Below are 16,534 nucleotides of genomic sequence, written 5' to 3'. Positions count from 1 at the left end.
ATATAAACCAAATAATAATGGTGAGCTGCCGCTGAAACTCGATTATGATAGTAAATATTGTTTTTGCAAGAGAGACAACCAAATCCCATACTATTTCCGCCTTTCGAACAATATATGACGTCCTGCCCGGTTGTACGGACGTAAGCACCACGATAATTAAGAGAGATTTTGTGTTTGTACAGTTAATCATTTGATGTGCCGTAGAAACTACACATAAAACCATAGGAAATTCGTATAGAACTTTATTTGAAAATAAAACTTATATATCTCTTTTCTGATGATTCTGCCACATGCAGACGTACTGCGTAGCCGCCGTATTTTCTTTTCATGTCTTGAGAACGTAGTTGTTTACTGAACCCGAAACGAATAGCATGGTCGTATGAGAAATGGTCCAAACGCACCGTGTGGCGCGATACATAAGAAACTGGGCTCGTACATGATAAGACTGGAATTAAAACTTCGTTATATCGAGTTATGCTTCTGAAATTTTAAACTATTTCATGCAGATCACCGAGTGTTCCGTACTTCTCTCTGTCGAGAGGACTATAAATACTACACTCCGTTCTACATTATTTTTTTAACATGCAAACCAACGAGACTTTGACGGCTTAAATTAGTGACTTTGCAGTTCATATCAAAGAAAATGTGTAATTTGCGAATAGTGCGGAATTCCAGTATGACTTACAGCCTAACTGCTTAAAAAATGAAAAAAAATTAGAAAACAATGAAAATCTGTGCTAAGGATTTTAAAATCCGAGCTACCTATCAAGACAGTAGAACCAAAAACATTTTCAGAAAGTTATCTATACACGTCGCTCATACCAGTAATCTACGGAACACTGTCCAGCCACATGACAAAAGCCTGAATAACCACCTTTTGTTGCGCGGACCGCTGCAAACGTGCAGGGAGATAGTCAATGATATTCTGGATCGTACCAACAGGACTGTGGGGCCATGCCGAGTCCAGTCCCTTGGCCAGATACGCTACGTTTTACGACTGAGGATCCCTGAGAAGAACAATCCAGTCGAGGTTGTTCCTTAGATTCTCGATTAGGTATAAATTCGGGTAATTTGTTAGCCAGGGGAGCAAGATAAACCCATACTGGCGCTCTTCGAACCACACACGGACACTGCGAGCTGCGTGATACGTTGCACTGTCCTGCAGGTAGATCCCATACTGCCGAGGAAACACGAAATGCATGTACGAGTGATGTGGTCCCCGAGCATACATGCATACTTGTGTTGGTCCATTGTACATCGTAGAATGACGAGATCACCCATTCACGAAAGCATTCCCCATACCATAACGCTCCCTCCTCCGGCCTCAACTCTTCCGACGCTTGTTGCAAGACGTTTGCTTTCAAACGTTTCACGCCGTACACGCCAACAACCATCTGTCATCTGGAAAGGCCACCTGCGCGACTCAGTGGACGTAAGTTGCGGTACTGGCGCCTATGAACAGCAGTCGGCGTGTATGCATGCATCAGGCGCCTGTAGCGGAGGCCCAAAGGCAGCAACGTTCGCTGAAATTTCGTTGAGGAAATACACTCCTGGAAATGGAAAAAAGAACACATTGACACCGGTGTGTCAGACCCACCATACTTGCTCCGGACACTGCGAGAGGGCTGTACAAGCAATGATCACACGCACGGCACAGCGGACACACCAGGAACCGCGGTGTTGGCCGTCGAATGGCGCTAGCTGCGCAGCATTTGTGCACCGCCGCCGTCAGTGTCAGCCAGTTTGCCGTGGCATACGGAGCTCCATCGCAGTCTTTAACACTGGTAGCATGCCGCGACAGCGTGGACGTGAACCGTATGTGCAGTTGACGGACTTTGAGCGAGGGCGTATAGTGGGCATGCGGGAGGCCGGGTGGACGTACCGCCGAATTGCTCAACACGTGGGGCGTGAGGTCTCCACAGTACATCGATGTTGTCGCCAGTGGTCGGCGGAAGGTGCACGTGCCCGTCGACCTGGGACCGGACCGCAGCGACGCACGGATGCACGCCAAGACCGTAGGATCCTACGCAGTGCCGTAGGGGACCGCACCGCCACTTCCCAGCAAATTAGGGACACTGTTGCTCCTGGGGTATCGGCGAGGACCATTCGCAACCGTCTCCATGAAGCTGGGCTACGGTCCCGCACACCGTTAGGCCGTCTTCCGCTCACGCCCCAACATCGTGCAGCCCGCCTCCAGTGGTGTCGCGACAGGCGTGAATGGAGGGACGAATGGAGACGTGTCGTCTTCAGCGATGAGAGTCGCTTCTGCCTTGCTGCCAATGATGGTCGTATGCGTGTTTGGCGCCGTGCAGGTGAGCGCCACAATCAGGACTGCATACGACCGAGGCACACAGGGCCAACACCCGGCATCGTGGTGTGGGGAGCGATCTCCTACACTGGCCGTACACCACTGGTGATCGTCGAGGGGACACTGAATAGTGCACGGTACATCCAAACCGTCATCGAACCCATCGTTCTACCATTCCTAGACCGGCAAGGGAACTTGCTGTTCCAACAGGACAATGCACGTCCGCATGTATCCCGTGCCACCCAGCGTGCTCTAGAAGGTGTAAGTCAACTACCCTGGCCAGCAAGATCTCCGGATCTGTCCCCCATTGAGCATGTTTGGGACTGGATGAAGCGTCGTCTCACGCGGTCTGCACGTCCAGCACGAACGCTGGTCCAACTGAGGCGCCAGGTGGAAATGGGATGGCAAGCCGTTCCACAGGACTACATCCAGCATCTCTACGATCGTCTCCATGGGAGAATAGCAGCCTGCATTGCTGCGAAAGGTGGATATACACTGTACTAGTGCCGACATTGTGCATGCTCTGTTGCCTGTGTCTATGTGCCTGTGGTTCTGTCAGTGTGATCATGTGATGTATCTGACCCCAGGAATGTGTCAATAAAGTTTCCCCTTCCTGGGACAATGAATTCACGGTGTTGTTATTTCAATTTCCAGGAGTGTCCTTGCCAGCTCGGTGGTTCATCTGGGCGATCAGCAGGTGCACTTCTATCTCCCCGTACACGTCCCCACAGCCGTCGTTCATCCCCATCATATATGGCCTGTGTGCACCACGGTTGCCTCGACGCCGGTTTTGGGTAAGGCCATTTTGCCATCCACGGAATACTGTAACCAGGTCGGCACGCTAACACTTTACAAACTTAGCCGTTTCCGAGATGCTTCCCCTCTTGGCTCGAAAGCTAATGACCACGCCTCAGATGACTCGCTCCGTTTCCACATTGCGACAACGACTTCACTGTTTCCGCGCCATCCTGAAGCGCTTTGTATACCCTCCACTGCTAGCGGTGCTCGTGTCGTCTGTGGGTGGTAATCGTACGTTAGCGTGGAATATAGGCGATGGTCACATTAACGTGACTCGTGTAATAGGTAAAGGGAAAACATTGTTAACTGCTATCTCGAAAAGTTCTTATTCGACTCAGTTCAAATTTTTACGCGTAACTGTAATATGTGGTATCAACGTTCGATACCACACTTGTTATGGTTTGCCGTTATCGACCGCGGTAATATCGTTGGTCCCGCGAGTCGCGACCACCGCCGCTAGCGCCGCTTCGCGGCTTGTATCAAGTTTCTAGAGAGCTCTCGCCCACTCTTGCTCGGGACGTCAAGTAGTAAAGTAGCATGGCCTTCAGCTGATAGGAAGCAACCTCTAACAAGGCGCTTAGTAATTTATGGCGTAAGTGAGGCCTCAAAAGCTATCTGTTTTTAATTATATGTATGCAGCCAAGAAGAACCCTGTACAACCAGTCAAGTGCAATATATATTACTTTTTACCAACGACTTCTAATTATTTTAGTAGTTGCAGATCCAGGCCATGCAGCCAACTCCTTATCGATGTTACTGACAAATCTGCTGTGATTAATATGTTTCTATTTAGCATTGACCACCAGTCAACATTGGCGACGACTCATTCGTCGTCATCATAACGCAATCAACATCGCGATGGACAAAGAATATACAAATTTCTAAACAATAATGTGTAGGCTACCTGTTTGAACGGGCTGCGAGAAAGAAAATGCTAGCTTTGCTATCAAAATATGCGATTTCGTTTTCTTCCTTGCAGTCGGTTCTGACTAAAATATCAAGGCACTAGAAAAATTGTTTCTTCAACATATATTTTTAGCCTGTATATATATTTTTAAACAGAAAAAGCATAAACAACAACGTGCTTTTGTTTTTTGTTTTTTTGCCTCACAGTCTGTTTTAATAGAAAAACTGCATATTAGGGATATTGTAATTATGGGTTACTGTCTTATGATTAGAATATTGCTATGGAATCTGAACCGTTCAATAGTTTGCATGATTTTACTCTGCGAAAAGTAGAGTCACAAAGTAATGTCTTTGGAGCTACTGTCCTCACAGAACTCAGAGCTGGAGAGGTCTGTCTCAAACCCCGTATGCCAATGATCCCAACCGATTTCCCCACTGAATTTTAGTTAATCAAAGTGTCGTTTGCAGTAACAATAAAGATGTGTCGAGGTCAGATATTGAAATACGCGGGGAACCGAATTACGGTCAGAGCATTTCTTGCATGGTCATTTGTAAGTTGCAGTTTCACGAACTGGTATATCCGAAAAACAATTCATACTTTTCCCACATTGTATCCAAAAAACGAAAAATGCATTATGCTCTGAAGTTTTGTTCCTCTATTGTGTACAAAAGTCATAAAATGCCTGAAAACGAAGGTTGATTTTTCATTCATATTCTGTATGTTTTATTAGAACTACGAGCTACAGACCTTCAGAGCGGGCGAGGTCACAACGAGCCGAAATCTGCGTCCTGGCACAACTCCCAAGGGTTCCTCAGGTGAGGAAGTACAAGCAATTACCATACATATTTCGCAGACATGGCAGACGTGAATTATAAACATTGACTACCAATAGCAAATGGCCTGAGGCGTTTGAGAGTAAAAATAAATGAGTGTATTGCAAGTGGCGCCTTGACCAGAGCAGAAATTATAGACTAATCACTAGATAGTATAGCTGTAAACGTCGTCCATCATTCTTATCACTTACACACAAAACTTTTATGTATCGTAATGTGTTTATCAGATACCTTTCCACGTTCAAAAATTGTCTGTGTAAATTTTTTATGATTAGTTACTTAAAACTATGGATTATATAGCCCGCATCACAGATCGAGCAGCGTGACTTTATACATAAATGAAAGTATTTCGATAGTTCTTTGGCATCGGTTTAGTATACAAGTTTCAAAATTTGTCTGAAGTCTGCATTCTTTGACTAGCTCTGTGTGGACTGCGGTGATGTTTATAGAGCGATCATCTCTCATAAGAATGTCTGTGACGTTCGGGAGGATACTGAAAAAAAAAACGGTTTTGATGGGAGTAAAAAGTAGTACTCTATATGTACAAACTAACTTCGAATAATCCTCATTTGTATTTCGATGTATCCAGTTTTGTCTGGTTGTAGTATCTGAGGTAAATACCTTGTCCTTATGACACCAATGAAATACCTCAGGGCAGTGGTTGAAAGTGTTAAATGAAACTGCAGCATCGATGTCAGAAGCAAACATTACGCTGAGTCAAATTGAAGAGTTTGGTTGCCTGCAGCTTACTGGTCTCTCTTATGATTTCTTCTCGAGGACACTTCCTCTGCTGGTACACGTATCATGTCTGTCTGTCTAAGGAGGCAGAAGTCGTTCAAAAAGAGTTGTGGCAAAAATGATAGCTTCATCTTTTCAGCGTGGGAGCATTGAAAAGGTCCACAGGAAAGGTCAGTGGCGGATGACACATGCAAAATGTCGCGTAATTCATTAGCGACAGATGTATTTGGATAACTCGTTTTCGTGAAAGATTTTAGATTGTGAGAATGTGTTACTACTGTAACGATACATTGTACTTTGTTTTACCACTCTGCAGCAGTGTCTCCTCCACGATACACGGTGAGTGACGGTACCGCTTTGTCTTAATGCTGGTTAATGAATGGACTTTGGTAGAAATTTAGGTTGAAAAAAAATATTACAAAATGTTTGTACTTGTTTATTTCTTTGATACACGAGCGACGCAGCGGGAGCCGACGGCAGTCTTCGCCGCAGCACGAGGAGTTGCAACAATGTATAGAATAAAAGAAAATATTGCACGTGACGAAATTTGTTCAGTTTGGATCTAACCTCCATTGCTTTTGCATACTTGCACATTAACTTAAAATTTCATTACGTAGCAGAATCGTGTAGTTGTTCTCTACGATAAATATGTTTGATATGATGAAGAGATCTGTTTGATACTACCCTAATGAAGACATTTTTGAATATTATCTGGTGAGGAGATATTTCAGCGAATTAATAATAGTGATTCCACATGCATATGCGATAATAAGTGCGTACTTACGGATTAACTTAAAATTTCATTATGTAGCAGAAGCATGTACTGTGTTCTATACAATGAATATGTTTGATATGATGAAGAGACTTGTTTGATATTACCCTAACGAAGACATTTTTGAAAATTATCTCGTGGGGAGATCTTTCAACGAATTGATAATAGTGATTTATAGCTAAAAGGCCACTACGGCGCTACACTGATAGTCTATCGTTATCTTTGATCATTAAATATTACGATTACTTGGATGAAACATTGAATATTTTGAAGTTTAGGAAGTAACAGGATCAACGTATTGTCCATTTGGGAGAAGTATAGTAATTAACTGTCCCAAAAGTGATCACAGTGAACAGAACTTGAAAATACCAATTAATGACAGTAGACTGAAACTATTTCGCTTGTCGGACATCGCTGAAGCTCTGTCACCGCAGTCATAGGCTTTCTCTGGTTGACATAGCAAGGCAATCAACTGTGCCACTAACATATAACGTAAATTGAAGATTTTATTTATTACCGTGAAGGGTAAGAGAAGTTGTGCCCACAATTTAATCGAAAGGAAGCGATAACTTACCTGCGCCGAGACAATGAAATTCGTCAGGAATTAGTGAAATGCGACGCTAAGCTTGATACAACCTTCGATAGCAAAACGGCGTCACTGATATCACATTCGGTAACGCATAGCCTTCACGCTAATATCCCACACCAGAAGGTCGTATCACTGCACTACCTTCTATTCACCCGGAATATCGTGCTTAGTGACTGAATTAGGTAGGGTACAACAGGTACAGAAAGTGATACTTCCAGTGTAGAATCCGTGAATTCCATGGGGAAATGGGCCGGCGATTGTCCTACTCTGCTCGAGACACTTTGTCATGAGGCCTGCTAATTCGTTAGTTCCACGTTACATAGGTTGCATTCACGATAAACGTTATGAGTTGGGTAGCGTCAGTCGAAGAAAAGATCGCACAGGTGACGGAAGTCCTAATATCGTGTCGGACCTCTTTTTGTCCGACGTAATGCAGCAAATCGACGTGGCATGGTCTCAACAAATCGCTGGAAGTCCCTCAGCCGGTGGGTTTCTAGCGCCAGGCGATATCGATTCCTACTTCCATCTTTGATCGTTGTCCCTGTGCCTTGTTCTCTTTGCGTCTTTGAGGCAGGCGATTTATGGTGGCGCGCGTGCGCAAGTCGAGGAGAGTGGATCCGCGCACGAGCCGATTGAGTCTGTGACGTGACGTGCTTTCGAGATTGTCGTTGTGGGGAGTTGGCGACACCATGTCACGTGGCAAGGCCGTATGCCGTGAGGACGAGTTGAGCTGGAGCAACGAAGAAGCATGGGCCGCTGCCGCAAAGTATTAAGGTTGTATTGACACGGCTGGCCAGTGCCGACCAGGATTTGCTAATACCGCAAGAGGTGTGTGGATGGATGGCGTGTGAATTTCACAGGAAGAAGAAAAAATTAATCGCCAAGCTTTGTTGGTGAGTTCCTCTTTCGATATATAGTGAATATTATTGTGTTCTTAAGGCCTGTTGACTATTGCAGTTGCTCGTGCTAGTGGCCAGCAAAACATTCACAGCAGTGGTGGCGAGGCGAGTTGTGTTCTAGAACAGCCATGAAATTACGTTACTAAAGTGGCTAGAAATAGCGCCTCGCATTTGTAAGTTTGGATTTGGTGCTCGGCGGCACGCTGAACGTTGCTGGTTCACTTGAACGTCATTTCTTGATTTAGTTATAGATTTAGAATTTTCTGGTTTTACGCATTAGTGGTAGTTGTTGTTTCTTAAGAACTTCTTGTGTGTATGGAAGGCAAGTGGCCGTGATAAATATAGGACACATTGTGTTTCAAGGTTGATTGTCACGTTAGGTACTGCACGTTTGATTTATGTGGTGTCAACCATTCAGCAAAGAAAGGTTATCTTGTAAGGTGGACTTTAAGTCATTGGGTGTGGATTGACACATCTTTTCACGTAGTATCTAGATATTTTCTTTGGATGAAACGAAACTAAGCTCCTTAATTCTGTTCACTGGTTAACTTGTAATATGTTTATATTAAGGTATTGCCTTTCTATAAATATATTTGTGTAAATTGTATATACTACAGTGTGTCTGCCGCTCATGTTTTCCTGTTTTCAGAAACGTGTATAGTGGTCGACGCGAGCAAACCTCGCCCCGCGAGCTTGCAGCGTGACGGAAAGCTCAGGATTTGAACTCATGGCCGTCCGGACCCCGTTAACGCGCGATTTCTCTATTCCATCCAACGAGAGCTTTGTTTTAGGCAGAAGTTGAGTATAAGTTCACCCCTTGTATCGTGTGTTTGTGAAATCGTAATACGTTTGCTCGCGTCCATCACATGTTCGTCAAATTGACGTTTTGCCTTAAGCTTGCATAAAGTCTAGAATCTTCCGGACGCTGAGTGTAGTAGAATGCTAAGTGTAAACACAACAGTTAATAGTTCACTTCAGGTCAGATAGCATCAGATTAATTTTACCTTTTCAGTAAGTGTAAAACAGAGCGAGAAAGGCGATAGCCGACATTGTAAACATTTGGATATCTATTATTTTGGTGGTTGTTACCGGCACGTAAAGGGGCCGTTGTCACAAGTGTGACGGTTAATATTGTAAATACTAACTGTGGATAGTGCCTTGATATGCAAATGTTGTTAATTGATTATTGCTGCTGATGAATTCATGTGTATGTGTAATCAATAAAGAAATGTTGCAACTACAAACTGGTTGTGTTGCTGGTATACAAGCTTAGAGTGTGCCGTCGCCACACCAGTCCCCTGCAGAAATATTGAGGCACGCTCCCTCTCTAGCTGTCCATAATTACGAAGGTGTTGCCAGTGCAGCATTTTGTGTACGAAATGGGCCATAAATATTAGATGGGATTCCTGCCGGGCGGTCTGGGTGGCAACATCATCGCTCGGAGTGTTCAGAATGTTACCCAAACCAACTGCGAACAGTTGTGGCCCAGTGACAGGGCGCATTGTCATCTATAAAAATTCTGCCGTTGTTTGGCAGCACGAAGTCCACGAATGGCTGAAAATGGTCTCCAAGCAGCCGAACATAGCCATTTCCAGCCAATTATCGATTGAGTTCGACCAGAGGCCACTCCGTTCCACGTAAACACAGGCCATATCATTATGGAGCCTCCACCAACTTGCACAGTCCCTTCTCGACAACCTCGGTCCATGGCACTGTGGGGTTTGCGTCACGCTCGAACCCTACCGTCTGCTCTTACCAACTAAAATCGGTACTCATCTGACCAGGCCACGATTCTGCGGTTGTCTAGGGTCCAACCGATATGGTCACGAGCCAAGGAGAGGCGCTGCAGGCAATTTGCAGTCAGTAAAGGCATTTGTGTCGATGGTCTGCTGCCATAACCCATAAAGCCATATTTAGCCATGAGAGGTGGCATGAGCCCCCTCTCATATTTCTATCTTACGATTCTCCTCTCTAATTGCATGCGGTGGAAAGTTGCTATTCCTTCACACGCGGACTTCCCACGCAGCGTCTCTCGTCACCCGGGTGGTCCAGTGACAGGCGGGCTCAGTTGACTTTGAAAGGGTAAGCCGACAGGTGTGAGGGAGTCGAGTGAATGCTTTCCAGACGCCGACATTGTCAAGAGGCACGCCCGCAGGGCCTGAAGTAGCGGCTGGGCTAGAGGTTCCGTTACTTCGCAGAAACTTAGCGAAAACACTTTCTGGCGGGCTACCAGCGAGGCGTGGGAATGACTTGTGTACCCAGGCAGCTGTGGCGAGAAAATTCCCGCGCTTTCTGCAAAATAGTAACTGTGATTGGCTTGCTCAGGGCATAGCTCTGTGACGTAGCAAGATCGGCGCAGAAATTGGCGCCAAGAATCTCCATTGGTGGAATGGTAGCGTTCCGGCAATGGAATGGAATTTTCCGCCGGTTTTCGAGTTGCTGATTAGAACGTTTAACCACAGCCACTGTCGTGGGGGCGGGAATGTTCTGTGTTCGGTTTTGTACAGGTGCTCTTGTGGGTAGTCAGCTCTCGCCTTTCAGTCGAGGACGTCGAAGCAACCAGCCAACGGCTCTGGTACGCCAGATCGTGTCCTGGCAGTCATGAAGACAGTTTGGTAATGTATGTCCGCAGCACCGGCAGATAGGGATTTTCATAGGTGATAATCAGAGCTCAGCAGAGCGCGCCTGTTCGTCTTTTTTCTAACTTTGTTCTGTCTTGGGTAGCAGCAATTAATGTTGGGTTGGCTATGTGTTTTCTCTAAGATTTGAGTTGCAAGGAATTGGCTGCACATACCACTTCGTCATAATCCTCACAATCTAGTTTAGGGACAACTTCACATTCACAGCGTTTGTTTGAGTATCCAATTTGAGCCAATTTGATGTACTGTAAATGTTTCATGTGTTTTTTTTATTGTTTTGTGTTTAGTCTTAATAAATCATATTGTTATTTTGGACAGAACTTTCATTCTGTTAATCGGTAGAGCAACCCTATCATTCCTCACTATGTTAATGAAACCTTCGTTTATTTAACTTATTTATCAAATTAAACTATTGCAGGTGCCAAACTCTCTTCTACTCCACTGGCAGGGTTGATTAGAGTCAGTTCGCGTGTTTTTTTTTAATCCTTGTGCAACAGCAAAAGTCGGAGTTAGAATGGGGGGGGGGGGCTTAACGCATCATGTACATATGTAGCTTCTAGAAGAATTTAGTGTTAAATACACTGCTAGCCCCGGCACCTCGCAGCCGCACTGTCGTAACGCGTACGTTCGTCATACATCCGGCGACACAGGCTTTTAAATTGCTTCTTTTTTTTCTCTCAGCGCCCTTGAAATTTTCTATGTGCTCCTCACCGTCCATCGTTTAGTGCAACTGGTCCAGGAAAGCTGTCACTGGCTCACTCTTGATGGAGCCACTGTGATGTTTGTGTGGGTTCCTCGTCACGTCGGTCTGACAAGAAACGAGGTTGCTGACGCTGCTGCCAACGCTGTAGTCGTCGTACCTCTGCCCGGTTGTTCTTACACTCCCTCCGATGATCTCTGTGTTGCCGTCTATCAGCAGGTGGTGTCATTTTGGCATAACAACTGGTTCTCCTTTCACGGGGACAAGCTCCGGGTTATTAAGCCTCTCCCAGCTGCATGGACGACCTCCTCTTGGCCTTCTCGCCGCGGGGAGATTATTTTAGCTAGGTTGCGCATCGGGCACTGTCTTTTTAGCCATCGCCATTCGTTAAGTGGCGCTCTCACACCACTTTGTGCACGTTGCGCTCAACTTTTAACTGTCCCCCATTTCCTGACGGAATGCCATTTATTTAACCACTTACGTTCCTGTTTGTTGGTTGCCGGCAGAGTTATCGGCCGTTTTAGCGAACGACGCACGGGCTGTCGACGGCGTTTTACTTTTTATCCGTCGTAGCAATATGGCGAAGGCCATTTTAGTTCTGGACCTGCGTTTCTCTATGGCGTATTTTATAGACCTTTCTCCATGCCCCTGTGTTTACCTATATTCTATTCCGTCGATTGGAATTGGCGTGTAGTAGTTTTTAACTCCTCTCCTCGTCTTCGTGTTTTACAGTTTTGACAAGGGCGCGTATGACCCTAGTTGTTTTTGCGCACGAAAACAATAACAAAACAAACCAATCCATCTATATACGTGCATATCGCTGTCCTATGATTTTTGTCACCTCAGTGTATGGTGACATGTTGGCGATTTACAAGATTTGTAGTTGCCAACTTATTTTTATTCGGGAATTCCTCTACAAATATGGTTTTTAAAATTCTATTTGTGTCATTTATGTGACTTACTAGAGGGAAGTGTCTATCATTCTTTTTGTTCTACTAATGTATTTACAAATATCACTTTTACTCTCAAATTGTAATGGATTGTTCACAACAAAATTCACCAGTGAGTAAACGTACTGTGAGCCTGTAGCTAAAATTCCTAGTTCCTTAAACGGATGGCTGCAAAATGTTAACCACACATAGTTTTCCGTTTATTGTGTTTAGAGGAAGTCTTTTTGCCTAAGCGAGGAGTCAGCGTAGGATATTATAGTTATTTATGTACTTGTGAAATTAGTGCAGAGGTGAATGCAGTGACCGCTAGTTATCAGACGTTTTTGGACAATGTGATTCTAATATGTAGTTTCCAGTATATGCGTCCCAACTCTACGTAATACTAACAAAGGAACCAATGACGCCATCAGCTTCTGCACAACAGTATTTCTGCCGTGCCGTGCGCCGCACGTTCTTTACACGACTCGGGTCCGAAATCATGATAAGCAAACACCTCTGGATTCTGTCTTCCATAATTTTCAACGGACTTGATATACGTGACTAATTAATTCAGCTACTTGGATTACGCCCAGCGAAAAGCTTCCTAATTTTCCTTCAACGGAAAGGCCCGAAATAAAATTTGTCGCTAAGAGTTATTTGAAAAGCCACCAGAGGCGGCTCTGTGTAATGGATTACTGAGAGAGGCCTTACCGCAGAGACACAAGGGATATTAGCAGAGGCATCCATTGTGCCGCGGCGGTGGACTTTCGCCAAAGACTCTCCCTCACAGTCCTTCCTCTCCAAGCCCCCAAATGTGCCGTAAATTACGTCCCCTCGACTAGATAAATGACCGCAATATACGATTGCCAGTGCATTATCAGCTGCATACACTTCACCAAAGATGTTTCTTCACGAAAGCGAAAGTAAACCACAGAGTAAAGTCATATTTAAGACGAATAGATAGCTGTTCATGAAACAAACCTTTATTCATTGTCAATTTAGATCAGTTTATCAACATCAGGTAGCATTAAATTATTTACACCAGCCTGAATGGCGTCACTCTCACCATTGCAAGAAAATAAATAAGTAAAAATAAAATTGATTGTAATCTGAGGTTGCAAGAAAGATGTTTTCCGACGACTGGTTCATATTACACTCTACGCTAGTTTATCCTATGCAAGAACTTCATATCTGCTTAACTTCTACAACCTACAATATTTGATACTGGTTACCTTGCTCAGGCCTTGCTCTCCATCTACAAATTTTAACCCTCCTCCACACACCTACATTACCATCAGGACACAAGGGATATTAGCAGAGGATCCATTGCCTCAGGACATCTGGTGTCATATATTACCTGCTTTTAGCGAAGTTGTACTACCAATATCTTTCTCCCTGACTCGATTAAGCATGCAGCGTGATCCAACCGCCCCTACTGATGAGTTTATGTAACCCACAGTGCCTTAAAAAACCACGTTTGATTTTCGTGTTCTCTCGCTAGCCACATGCTAGTATTTAGTCCCACAGAAAAATTGAACATGACCTTTATGTAGGAAATTTAATGTAGTTAAATTTTGTACTGGAATACGGCTTCGCTGGAGGCCACGGTTTTCGAGTTATTAACGAAAAACGCATTTGATGGTTATTTTTTATTATTCGAAAACTACTGCCTCTAGCGTAAATGTAACCTAGTAAAAAATTTAACTAAATTAAATTTCCTACAAAAAGATGCTGTTCATTTTTCCTGTAGGACTAACAGTCTGCGTATAGCGAGCGAGAGAATATGAAAATCTTGCGCGTGGTGAAACCCATAGGTAGGGGCAGCTTAATCACCCTGTATATTCACTATATCCCTATCACGTCTTTCGTTTTTTTGTTTTCTTTATAAAAGGTGTCCTTGTGATTGCTGGTTTACGTCTTATATCATATTTAATTCTGCCCTCTTCATTTATTTTTGTATCAAAATAGCAAGAGTGATATACCACTATTAACGTCTCATTTCGTAATCTGATTTCGTCGGCACCTTCTGATTTAATACAGTATCATGTTGCTCTTGTTTTACTGTTGTTAATAATCATCACGTAACAACTCCGTTCAACTGCTGTTCAAACTTCTTTGCCATCTCAGAGTGAAAGCCATTGTCTTAGGCAAACTTCAAAATCTTTCTCTCTTCTGCCCGAACATAAATTTCGGTTCCATATTTCTCCTTGGTTTCCTTCAGTACTTGTACAATGAACATATTGAATAATATAGAGTCTACAAGCCTCTCTCACTCCTTTGCCAATACTGTCTCTCTCTATTCTTCTTCGACTCTTATAACTGCAGTCTTAATCCTGTGAGACTTGCAGATATCCTTTCTCACCCTGCCCTTTAATCATAGATAACAAAATGCTGTCCTATATCTTCTTCACGGTATAATACATTACACTCTATAGAATTACTGAGATGATATTTAATCTGTGAACCTGGAAACAGACTTTTGACGTTCACATCACTGTTTCATGCCAGAAAGTGGTTCGAGATAATCTTTACGACGTTCTACTCAGTGTTTTTGAAGAGAGTGTAACCTAGTGTAGCACACGTCGTAGTGCGGCAACGAGATCCGCCAGACCGTCGTCTCAGGGGCACGGTAGCTGCTCGGCAGCAGCCGCGCCTCTAATTAACGTTGACCGTCGGCTGCGTAACGCAATAGGCAGCACGCTGCGCTAATGAAGTCATAGATCTTGCGGCCGTCTTGTACAGCCGGGATACGTACCGCGCTGCGCTATGACGGGTGGAACAGTCTACCGTGTAGTTGTTACAGTTCTAAGGGAGTCCTTCGTTATTCACGATATAAAGGTTTGTCTTCAATCTCTCTTGAACAGAGACGCGACAGCAATAAGTACATAGGCGCAGGACTCTCTCGTAACTTTTGAAGGGATACTTGTATCTAGAGGCATGTTCGTCGCTGCAGAATTCTGTCGAACTCACCGCCCTTTTCGTAAACCCGAGACAGACTGCAACCACTGGACCTGTCCTACATCGACTGTTTCAGATCGAAACTCTTTGTACACTCTAATCGAAAATTTATGTGATAAAGTTTGTGACGTATTAGTACAAACAATTTCCTTGAAATTATCCTTCTATTTAGACAACGATCTTTTCGCTTCCATTGAATTCATCAACTTTGATCGTGTAGCTAAAATTTTAGATTTTGGTTTCTATTTCACGTATCGTCCTCGTCTTCAGCAAGTCAGAAGCATCTCTTACTGCAGTGACGTAATAGGTTTTGTGCGGTCTACCTTCCATAAACTAATGCTACAGAGCTTTGCATGTGATCACTGCTAATCTTAATTTTGACACTATTTTTTTAGTAAAAGGGATGCGAAGCAACTGACGTATTTCAGTCAAAGCACAAGATCAAAATACATTTATTCTGATAAATAGTCTCACTTAAAAGACGATTTTTTAATTATAATTGATACATTAAAACATCGGTAAAGATGCAGCGATCGCTGTTGTACTGCTTTGTCTAGAAAAAATTCAAATTCAGTTTCGTAATGGTCTGATCTAACGGGATCTTTTGATAAACATCACGATAACATCGTCAGATGTTTCACCCGCCGACATCTTCATACAAAACATTCTCACTTCACTTATTGCGTCAGATCTGGGTAAAACTTGAAGGTTTCGATGAAATAGTCCATTATCTTAGTCAGAAATAATTGACTATATGGAGAATGTATTCTGCTATGATAACATCCCATTTCATTTTGGCATTATTCTAGTGATTTTTCTTTTTGTAATGTTTATACTTCTTCCATCCAAACAGATCCGGCAATTTACAAAAGACTGGCAATGTCATTTGCATACACTGAATTACCTCTGTATTTGGCTATCAGTATAGTTCAAAAACACATGAAACGTAAAATATTTATAACGTTGAACACCACAGCTGACACAAATATTTTAATGAATAATGGAAATCACCATTATATTACTACACATTTCTTGTGTCACTATCGGTTTGTTTTTAGAAATAAGGTTGACGATTAGTGCGAAGTAATGATATGAATCTTCGGGTTGCCATGTGTAATCTTGACGACTAAATTCAGAATCAATGACCGCAAACACTGTTTCTGCCATGTTGATACAATCATCGTCTCCAAACCGTTCCTCTACTGTGAGCGATTGCAGGGCATTCTCACTTTTGATACTGCATTGCATAGGGAAGGTGATCTTTATTATTTGGTTTCTACATTTGATACGATCTGACTTCTTTCATATGACGAAATGGTTGTCAGTAGTTAACGCTCTTGCTTGTGTGCGCTGGAGAAGGCATAGCAGTAGACTTCCTGTGTTCGAAGGAAGAGGGTGCTCAGTTAATTGACAGCAGGAAAAGTGTACGGCGGCTGAGAGCCAAGGGGAGCTTTTTCCTGCAGA

The sequence above is a fragment of the Schistocerca cancellata genome, chromosome 1 (genome assembly GCF_023864275.1).
Source record: "Schistocerca cancellata isolate TAMUIC-IGC-003103 chromosome 1, iqSchCanc2.1, whole genome shotgun sequence".
NCBI lineage: Eukaryota > Metazoa > Arthropoda > Insecta > Orthoptera > Acrididae > Schistocerca > Schistocerca cancellata.
The sequence above is the reverse complement of the archived record's forward strand: the minus strand, read 5'-3'. Positions refer to the sequence as shown.